Genomic DNA, 8,257 nt, shown 5'->3' with positions numbered 1-8,257 from the left:
ACTTTCTCCCAGTCTTCTCTGTCAGATAAGGTACACCACAGCTCTCCTTGAGTTCAAATCCCTCCTCCAACAAGCCTTCTCCAATTAACTCAATCGTACAATCAATCGTATCTACTGAGCAATTACTGTCCACAGGGCACTGTACTAGGCGCCTGGGAAAATACAGCACAATATAACAGAAACATTCCCTGCCCACAAAAAACAGTCTAGAAGGGAGAGACAGACATTAACGAAAATAAATAAATTATGGGGTATATACAAAAGTGCTGTGGAACTGGGTGGAGGATGGTAGGTGGTAAATAAAGGGAGCAAGTCAGGGAAACACAGAAGGGAGTGGGAAAAGAGGAGATGAGGACTTCGTCAGGGAAGGTCTGTTGAAGGAAATGTGCCCTCAATAAGGGTTTGAAGGTGGGGAGAGTTAGCGTCTGTCGGATATGAAAAGGGAGGGCACTCCAGGCCAGAGACAGGAGGATGTGGGCAAGAGATATAAAGATAGAGATAAGAAAGATGAGATTGCCAAGTCTAGAGGGGGAGACTTAGGTTGTAAACTCCTTGTGGGCAGGGATTGTGTCTGTATAACTATATTATAGTGTACTTCCCCAAGCACTTGGAACAGTGCTCTGCAGAAAGCAAGTACTGAAAAAATACTGTGTATTGATTCATTAATTGAATTCCAGTCTTACGGTAGGTGCCCCACTATTCATTTTTTGGTATCATCAGTGAAATGCAGAAGCAGCTCTGCTCATGGATAGAGCACAGGCCTGGGAGTCAGAAGGATCTGGGTTCTTATCCCGGCTCTGCTATTTGCCTGCTGTGTGTCCATGGATAAGTCAGTTAACTGCCTCTGTGCCTCAGTCAGTCATATTTATTGAGTGTTTACTGTGTGCAGAGCACTTTACTAAGCACTTGGGGGGAGGTATGATGTAATAATGAACAGACACATTCCCAGCCCACAATAAGCCTCAGTTACCTCATCTGTAAAATGGGAATTAATGAGGAACATGGATTATGTTCAACCTGATTAGCTTGTATCTACCCCAGAGGTTAGTACAGTTCCTGGTACATAGTAAGGGCTTAACAAATATCAAAAAATAAAAATAAAAATGAGCTGGTGATAGCAACGAGTTCCTAGTTATAAACTGCATTGTCTCTTCAGTACCCAGAATAATTCAGGGCAAAATAAAGAACTGGGAGAAAAATTCTTAGAATAAAAGTAAGAAGCTGAGAAAAATCAGGAATTGTGCCAATAAACTGAAGAAAACATGACACAGTTTCCTAATTTGTTGTTAGTGGTTTACACATTTCTATTTTGGAATTAAATAATGAAATAATTAGTTCAAGAAACATTGTGGCCTAGTGGAATGAGCATGGGCCTGAGAGTCAAAGGACTTGGGTTCTAATCCTGGAACGTGTCTGCCAACTCTGTTATTTCTACTCTCCCTATCAGTACAGTGCTCTACAGACAGTAAGTGCTCAATAAATATGATTGATTGATTAACTGAACTAAGCATAATAGCTCATCATTTTTTTTGGCCATTGTTATTTGAATGCTTGGAGGCAGTTTCTGTTGGAAATTTCATTATCGTGCCGCTTTTTTTTTTCACTGAATAGCCTGGATCCTGTTATTGAGTCACTCTTTTTGTCGGCAGGGAACATGTCTGTTGTGTGACCTTGGGCAAGTCACTTAACTTCTCTATGCCTCAGTTACCTCATCTCTAAATGGGGATAAAGACTGTGAGCCCTATGTTTGATAGGGATGGTATCCAGCCCAATTATCTTGTAGCTACTTCAGCTACTTACTCCAGTGCCTAGCACATAGTAAGTACTTTAGAAAAATATGACTAAAAAAAGAATCTCCAGGAGGGGCCAATCCAACCAGGCAGGATCTTGGGAAATTCTAGAGGGTCAGTGCTTGCAGGGGCCGGTGAGGGTCCATGGGGGCTGTCTGGGCCCAGACAGTTCATAAGCTATCCACCACACTATCCTGACAGACTCTGAGACTATGGACCTCATGTCTGCTTGGCCCCAAAGTGCCCCTTGGCTCCAAACAAGCGAGAGAAGCACAGAAGAAATGAAGTGACTTTAAACTCTCCTCTCCAACTGAGAGGAGACTTACCGAGACTCTCAGTCATAATTTACTTCAGAGGCAGCCCCCTGGACCAAAATCCAAGATACTCCCACTAATAGGTTAGGCCTTGAGAAGGAATATTACCACTTTTAGTCAGCTAGGATATCATTTAAAGCCCTAGAGATGGTTCCATCCTTCTAGTTTTATGATTTTCTGAATCTATGTCTAGTACACACCGATAATGTTGGTACTGTATGTCAGACACAGCCTTTCCCCAGTACTTCACAAGCTAAAATCTTGTGCTGCCATTTATTTTGATTTGGATAATCTTGGGGGTTTCCTGGTGAAAAAAAAGATTCAGCTATTCTTAAATTGATTTCAGACCCAAAGTTAAGCTGCTTTTCTCAGACAACCCTCACTCCCTGTTGTCAAGTTAATAAAGGGATATGGGACTTGAGAGATCCTCTAAGACTCTTATCCAGTTTAAATCATGGACACATTCAGTATCTGGCTTCTAAAGAACACTTCATTTAACTCTACTTTCTGTTGTACACACAGAATGAATTCCCTCTGGTAACACAACATTCCCAGAGGCTTGAAAATAATATTGGCCTTCCGGGCTCTATTTTTTGCCCAAGTCACCCCAGATATTAAAATGGCCTAGCTCCTCTTAGTGAGCAATCTCTGTGGCCACTAGGAACCATGTTCTGGAGCAGTGTGCTCCATTTTTTTTTTTTAGAGCCATCCAATTCATGATGTAACAATCACGGAAACCCCAAAGAGACCCTTTCCTATGTGGATTATTTTCATTTAGAAACCAGATACAAGATCAGGACACTAAAGTGGTCACTTAAAACCATGGTTATTACACAAGTGATTCTGAAAATTATTAGCTATACTAATGCTACTTTCAGAGTACCTGAAATGTACTTCCATCTGAATGCATGGATTTATTACAGGCAGGGTTTCAGAAGCAATCAGAAACAGACATAAAGTAAAGACATTTTCGAGGTCTTGAGGGAGCATGATTCTTGGTTTCATGAGAAAACTAGAACTCAGTGCCAAGGAAAGTGTTCTCATGTAGTAGTTCCTGAATGGGGCATCATAACCCCTTCTCGCTTTCCTGTTGGATGAAACAGTTTGGCCTTCAAACTGCAAAGCTCTTCCCTGTTCACGCAGCCAGATGCCCCTGCTCCTTTCTGGTTCCGTCCTATCATCCTGTCCCTCTTGCCCCTTCTCTATTTGAAAATCAGAAAAGTTGGGGAAACCAGTTGTTGTTTGCCACAACAAGAAGACCAGTTCCATTCAAACACCCCCAGAGACCTTCCAGAGGTTCCAAAGTCCAATCAAAGATTCCGAAGTCCATTCTGCCCCTCTAGACCATAGGCTCCTTGTGGACAGGGAACATGTCTACCAACTCAGCTATATTGTACTCTCCCAAGCGCTTAGTACAGTGCTCTGTTTGACTGATTGATTTCAGGATGATTTGAGAGTCATACTATCAGATTCCCCAGACTGAACCATGTTTCCTGGGCTAAGTACAACAAGAAGAGGTCTTCTCTTTGTCTGTCAGCTACCTCATGTTTCAGTTCTCTAGTTGCCTCCATTATTCAATCGTGCTTTGATTTTGAAATCATTTATATGCACCACCAGGAATGGAGTTTGATAGACACTGAGTATAGTGGTGTTGATGAATTCTGAAACTCCCATTTGAACAAGCTTCCACTCTGGTTCCTCATCCATAGTTTCTTGTTTTCTGGACAAGATCATTTTACTTGCTAACATATATTTAAAATAACAATGAAAATGAATGGCTAATTCGGAGAGTTTTTTAAAGACTGAGCAAAGTTCATAATTGATTACCATTTGCAGTCAATTAGTTGGACACTTTTTTTAAAAATTCAAGGGTTTTTTAAGGTTTGGTCATCCCTCAACTATGCATCTCATTCTGTCTGTCAAATTTTTGCTTAAATTCTAGAGTAAGAGACAAGCGAGAAGCACAAAGACAGAAACGTATTGAAGACAGAGAGAAGACAAAGAGATGGAGACAGTGTGGCCTAATAGAAAGAGTGTGGGATTAGAAGCCAATGAGAGGGTTTCAAGTAACAGTTCCATCACCCATCTATTTCGTGACCTTGGACAAGTCACATCCATTCTAGGCCTCAGTTTATTCATCTGCAAAATGCGGATATTCATTCACTCATTCAATCTGATTTATTGAGCACTTACTGTGTGCAGAGCACTGTGCTGAGCACTTGGGAGAGTATGATATAACGATCGCAATGAGCTTACAGTCTAGAGGACGAGTTTACAGTCTAGAAGATATGTTAAACTGTGAGCCTCATGTGGGACAGGGACCATGACTGGTCTGGCAGCCTTTGTATAGCTTTGCAAAGCTTTTGGAAAATAGATTTCTATACAGTGATACATGCAGACCTTACCAACTTCAGTAGCTCATAGTCATTTCATCATCAGCATCATCCACAGCACTCACTGAGTGACTGTTGTCTGTAGAGTACTTTACATGCAACAGGATTAGGTTTTGAGAACCCACGATAAAAATAGAAGAGGGAAATCATTATCTCTAGGAGGCAAATAGGCTTGAATTGCTAAAAATGCAATAACTAAAGGGGTTAGAGACTAGATACAAATGATAAAAAAACACAAAAACTAATGAAATAAGTACACAAAAGAATAGATAAATGCAAGAATTTTAAGTTAACTGATGGAGCGGCGTATCCAAAAAGGGATATAGTAACTATCCTTTTCGCTGCTAGTCAAGTTCTCTGCTGGATACAGAGGCAGGTCTACATAGAAGGAAGAGTTAAGTATTTGCGAATATTGTTTCAGAAGAAGCAGTCAATTTTCCCAGCAAACAGTTAGAAATGTATTCAAAATGAATTTAGTGGTATGAAAAAGAGCGAAGTGAAGTGGTCACAGAAAATAAAACTTTTCTCACTCTGGGAGTACTTACGATAGCAGAAGGGGAGGATGGGCTGCAAATAACTGTTCCAAGATGTCGATTCTGGAAAGTGTTTCACCTAATGCATATAGCAATATGCATGGCCAATGCATATACAGGGAAAAATCATGCTTTCGAAGGGTATACCACCTTCAGAGAAAGCTAGAAAGAAAACATTGCTGATTATAGATGAAATGCATGGTTTACAATGAAGGGATCACTGACTAAACATTGTTAGAAGAAGTAATTTCCCTATACCGGCTGTTGGCGAAAAGATGAAATGCCGGAGGCATTCTGCAATATTTCCATTTTTCACAAGAATGCTCCTCATCATGGAAACCATCCTGCAACTTATATCCTTTCTGTTGTTTTCAAGATTTTTTTTTTAAACTGTTGGAATAAGAACACAGCCCCCCTCTAAAAATAGTCAGGTTTAAAGAGGGAAAAGTTTTACTCCAGAAGTTGTATTATCAGTATTTATTAAGTGCCTACTGTGTGTGGAGCACTGTACTGAGCACTACTTCGGGGATTACAACAGGGTTGGCAGATTCGGATCCCTGCCCTCAAGGACCTTACAGTCTAGTGGGAGAGGCAGATATTAGAATAAATTACAGAGAGGGGAAGCAGCAGAATATAAGGGTATGTACATAAGTGCTGTTGGGGGCAAGAGGGTGAGGTGGGATGAGTATCAAAACGCTCACAGAGTACAGACCCAGTGCAGCAGAAGGGAGGGAGAATACCATGGGGAGATGGGAGGTCAGTCAGGGCAGAGAGAACCTTGGTTGCTGTCAAAACCATCAGCTATTCAAGAGATTAATTTTATTTTAAATCTGATTTTAATATTGTTCGGTGCTTCAACTTTAATGAATTAGTAATAGGAAGAGGTTTACATCAGGAATTTAACTACGAGGCCCACCCAGTCTGTAGAGGAACACTTTGATTTTTCGTTTTAGTCTGAGGGAGAGAAGGCTTCAGCTATTAAAGCATTTCTATGTTTTGCTTCAACTCTGATTACATTATTAATTCAAGATGTGACAATGCTTCCTTGAATGTTTTTCTGGAGGGTTTAAAAAATACGAACATAATTTCAATTATTAAAATATTTTAGGCTGTTTTCAATGGAAATTAATTTCTCTTTTTTTAAGAAATGACAATTTAGCAATTCAGAAAATGCCCCGAAGATGAACAATTACATTTTAAACAAGGTGAAGTTGTTGTAATCTTAAAAAGCCAGCATTCATTTAATGACAACTTGATTTGCGCTTTTGAATGAAGATGCTGTGGATGAGTGAGAAGAAATACGATGTGGCGGACCCATGTAAGTAATCATGAAGAGTTTAAAGAGCAAAATGCCTAATCATTCCACAACCTCTCCTTTCCCTAATTTTTTAATTTATGAAAGTTTTAAGGAAACATGATTATGGATATCATTTGATGATTTCAAAAAACCAGAAAATTCCCCAACGAGTGTATTGTCCTGTTTCTCCTTCCACAGCGGGATCTTGTTTCTTTCATAATCAGTGGAACGGAAACAATAATTCAATAAAAATGTAACATCTAGGTCGATGTGGGTAGGGAATGTGTCTAATTCTGTTACACTGTTCTCTCCCAAGCACATGTTACAGCGCTCTGCACTTCGCAGACGCTCGATATATGCCACTGATCGACTGACTGAATATCCTGTCAATTTCTGAGAAGGCATGCAAGCTTTCAGGGCAGTATAAAGGGGCAACTCTGCCTGAGCATCAGCTTTTAATCTAGAATTTACACATCTCAGCTAAAAGATCCTCTACATACACACGTGTACCTAGAGACGCTGTGCACTTTTATTGAAGGTGCCATATGAAATTAAAAGAAAAACCGAAAAGAAACAGTGAAAACGAAGTCCTTGTAAAGACTGCAATTCAACAGGGTGGTGCTGTGTTAAAATCATATAGAAACCTGTGATCTTACAGCAGTGAGTAAAAATGCCGCGTGGAAGCGCCAACACTTAACTGTGTCCTCAGGGCCTCGGTTTCATAGTCTCCAAGAGAGTTCCTTAGTATATGGAGGTTTTAAGTGAATGGAATGCTCACTTGGTTAGCCTCCCGGTGGCAGTTTTTCCTCTTCTAAAAAGCCTTCTTCTGAAACGAGGATGAACAATGCGAGGGGAAGAATCTGACAAAATAAGGAGAACCCCCTCATCCTTTATCCGATTGCATCGCCGGTTTAGTTTTAGCACTATTGGATAAAAGGTGGCAAAATCCCCCTTCTCTCCCCTCGACAGAAAGTGTGAGCAGGAAGGCGAATGTTGGGTGTGGAGAAAGCACACGGTGTGTAGGTACAAGAAAATTACATTTTTTTTCTGTTTCTTGCACTGGGGTGGGTTTACCGGTGACATTTTATTTGTCGAACTATCTGACCCGAATCCATTAAAGCACGTCCACTAGCTCGTAAACTCCTCGTGGTCAGGAAACGTGTCCGGCAGATGTACCGTCTTCCCCCCCGGAGCGCTTACTACAATGCTCCGCACACAGCGATCGCTCAATAAATACCACGGATGGCTCCACCGCTCAATAGATACCACTAACTGACATGTCCAGAAGTCCCACCTTCTCCATTCATGCCGGAGTGCAAAAAAAAAAAAAAAAAAATCCCATCAGTACTGAGCCACTTTAGGCGATGCGGATGTGGTTGGCGATTACGGCGCGATCCCAAGCTTTGAAAGCAAATCTTGGACCAGAGGCTAATTCTTCCATTCTCGTCGAACTGCTAAACGGAAAAAAAAAAATACTGTAAATAAACGGCACCGTCAAAGCCGAAAGACCCGGATCTCGTTTACAGTAAAACAAACTACATCAGGTCGCACTGAGGTCACAGGAGTTTCCAGATCTAGTTTATAATCGGCCAGTTCTCTGCATATTTTCCCTCCGGGTGTGTAGCCGTGTGTGGGGGTGTATATGTGTGTGTAGATTTGTACATGTGCGCGCCGGGCCGTCCCAGTGCGTTCGGGAAGCCGACCGCTCCACTGCTTTCCGATCCCCCGAGAGGAAGGGGGCTCTCGCCTCGGCCTCTGCCCCTCTCGCCGCTCGCAGTCGGGGGCGAGGGCAAGCCGCGCTCCGATCCAGCCCCACGGCCCGAGGACCCGCCCATCTCGTCCCTCAGCCCCTGCCCTCCTTCCCATTTCTGTCCCGCCCCGCCCCGTCCATCTCCGCCCCGTCCATCTCCGCCCCGTCCATCTCCGCCCC

This window comes from Ornithorhynchus anatinus, chromosome Y2 (assembly GCF_004115215.2).
Source record: "Ornithorhynchus anatinus isolate Pmale09 chromosome Y2, mOrnAna1.pri.v4, whole genome shotgun sequence".
NCBI lineage: Eukaryota > Metazoa > Chordata > Mammalia > Monotremata > Ornithorhynchidae > Ornithorhynchus > Ornithorhynchus anatinus.
Note: the sequence above shows the minus strand (reverse complement) of the source record.